The following is a 3,322-nucleotide window of genomic DNA, read 5'->3' as shown; positions in this document are numbered from 1 at the left end:
ACATGAACATTTAAATGAAGAATTCACTACTGTCTTACCTGCAGCTCTTCTTCTTCTTTAGGTGGACGTTTATTCTTTCTGAGGTACTGATAAAAGAGTGATACCATTTAATTACTACGTATAAAATCATTTCTACGTCCTCCTGTACTACAGTAACATGGACTGAGTAATAACAGTAAAGAACATACCTGTTGGAGATTTGATCCCTAGAGGAAATCACATCAAAGTGAAAGTAAAGTAAGTAAAAGTAAAAATTGCAGAACATTACCAGCAAATGGCCAAAGTGATGTTGACAGCCCGGCATCCCCTTTGCACGCGTGGCAGGGAGGATATTCACTGAAGCAGTAGGTGACCTTCACAGTACGCCATCTCTTCCGCCTAGCTCCACCCCCCCCCCCCCCCCCCCCGCGTCCTTCCCCTGCCACAAGTGTCCAACCGCAGCCAATTTGGAGTGGCGTAATCACATGCTCGTCCACCCACTTGACAACAAAAAATCACTTGCTGGATTTTATGACTTAATTAATGATTTATTTTTAGAAATAAATTCCACAACACAAAGGTTACATTAACCTATTTATCCATCAGAGGTTGCAAATCTGTTTAAAGTTCCAAAAAATCATACTCCTCTGTCTCTGCAGCCCAATGTTGGGTCCTGTCTACTCCTCCGTGTCCGTCTTCTCTCTGCCAGTGTGCCCCTGGACACCTCTAAAAACCGACAGACAAGTGTGTATCCAGGAGTTGCCCAGTTTGGTCTCGAACTTCAGTTTGACATGGTGGAAGACAGCCTTTTTTTTTATGATCTCTAACAGCACTTGAGTAACGGGAGAATGAGAGAGTTAGTTTAGTTGAGCAAAAACGAAAATAAGCGATATAATGAGATACAATAGGAGTTGCAAAAGACAACAACTAACTCTTATTTATATATTAACGCTTTGCTGAAAAAAACAAGCATTTGCTTAAGTTTCATTCATGGTGTAAATAATCGAAGTCGAAGTGCTGTGTTGAGGTCCCGCTAGATGCATAAGAAAGGGTTCCAAGTGGGGTTCCTCTTCATCAAAAGTCAACATGCCTTGCAAGAGAATAACAGTAGTCCATCTCTATTTTGGTGGATAAGCTTTTTTACCACTCCTCTCTGTTTTTGTGAATATAGTCTTCAAAACGACCATAACAATACCACTTAACTGTCGGCAAAGGTTTTGGGGCATTGGATTTGTTTGTTCAATAGTAAACTTGCAGCTAAGTAGGCCATTTGCAAAGCCATGACTGGATTACTTTTCTCTAAAAGTATGTTCAAACTTTCCAATTGTGACAACATTGAGTAACAACTACCCACACAGCTGGCGTTATAACTCTCCCAAATGTAGAATTTAGCACATATCGCCACACATCGAAAATGTCTAGCGAAACGACACCGTACTTATTATTCACTTACTCACCGCTCAGTCTGTAGCGTCGTAGCATCACGAAGTCGTGCGTCATGTCGTCCTTCCAAGATGCTAGTTTTTGTTGCGTTTGGTTCACTAAAATCAGTGTCGCCAATGAAATTGAATCTATAAAGAATCTAAATTTACTGTTGTCGTTCGCATTTCTATGACATCACATGAATGTAGATGAAAGAGTGTAGAACCTTCTGTTATAACGTCCTGTTTTAGAATGAAGAATTCTCACACACACACCACAAAGGCACACAACCAGGGTAATAAATTGCACTATAGACAAAAGATAATATATAATACAATGTATCCCTTATGTCATTTAGTTTGAATGTAAATGTGCGTATTTAATTACGCTTTTCCAGTCTTAACAACTGCTCAAGCGCTTTAGGAGACCTTCACCATTACACACATTCAGGTAAGCCTGTTGACCGGGGCTGCCGTTACAGGTGCCCCGCTGCTCATCATATAAACATTGCTCCTCACACATTCACACCCCGATGCGCAAGCCCGGGGTCACTCGGGTTCGTGTCTTGCCAGGACACTTCGACAAGACTTCAGGCAGGGATTGACCACGGCAGACCTCCGTATTTGCGGCAAACACGCTCTCTACCGACTAGTCCACATCCCGCCCCGTTTAGGCAAATCCAATATATAAAAGGCTATAGCCCTACTACATGAGCATCATAATACATTAAAACGCTAAATAAAACAATTGAATAGAACTTAATCAAGAAAACAAAATTTTCTGAACCAATATTAATATGTATAGCAGGCCTGCCTTCTCAGCTGCGTGCCTTCTGTCCGTGAAGTGCTGCTGCCAGCCGTGTGTTTGATGGAGCTCTGCACCGCAGAAAGCAATCGTGCAGACTCTTACAATTCACAATGATGTAGGACAACCTTCACTGTTATGACAACTAATTACTCTTGTCTCCGCAATGGGCAAAATTGATAAAGCACTGCTGATTTTGTGAATAATCATTTTTGTGTCCTCTCTTTTTTGGTAATCCCTAAAATGCAACACACACTCTACTTAGTCCCCACTTTTACATTCCATGAGTTTGTGAGCAGAGGGAACCAAAGAGAGATTTTCTCCTCTTAACCCCTTAACCTGTTTAACTGAAACTCCGTAGCGCCTGAATAGTCAAAACTATCCAGTATTTCACAAGAAAAAAAATCATGAAATGTCAGAAGTATAGAGCATCTATAATTGAGTAGCATATTTCTTGTTATTTTTAATTCTTCTGTACCATATCATTTTGTGAGAACTTATATTCCTTTCGAAGGAAGCAGTGTCATAGCACACTGTTGGTCTATATGTTAGCATGGTTAATAATTATTAAAAGTCCTATTTTAATATGGTCTAATAGCAAAGACACTTCCTTTGACCCACCTGTGAAATATGAAGTGAGAAAAATATTTCCTTCCAGGGAATCAAAAGTATTTGCGGTTAAATGAAACAAGCGTACTGTCAGCATCACTCTGCAGGCTGGAGAGGCCCCTGGTAATCTGCTGTTGATCCCAGCAGGATCTATGCCCTGGAGGTACATGGTTATATCCTTGGTCGTTCACAGTTGTTTTCGCACAACACCTTGGGTGGGGGGACTAATAAACAATTATCTCTTAACTTATATCTTATCAAGTCAGCGGGATCTTTGAATTACCCTTTTGTGAAATGTAAGATAAAGCCTCCTCGCCTTCATGACTTCGGTAAACATGCACCCGACTTTCTTAGCCGAGTGGTATGAAAATCTTTAATAATAAAACTACGTCCAACTTCATAACTCAGGACAAAATCAGTATATTAGACGATAAAGGCCAGCTGTGCGTGTATTTGGTAGTACATCAAATCCAGCACAAAGGCTTTGACCAATTTTATCATATTAAGT

This window comes from Etheostoma spectabile, chromosome 12, assembly GCF_008692095.1.
Source record: "Etheostoma spectabile isolate EspeVRDwgs_2016 chromosome 12, UIUC_Espe_1.0, whole genome shotgun sequence".
NCBI lineage: Eukaryota > Metazoa > Chordata > Actinopteri > Perciformes > Percidae > Etheostoma > Etheostoma spectabile.
The sequence above is the reverse complement of the archived record's forward strand: the minus strand, read 5'-3'. Positions refer to the sequence as shown.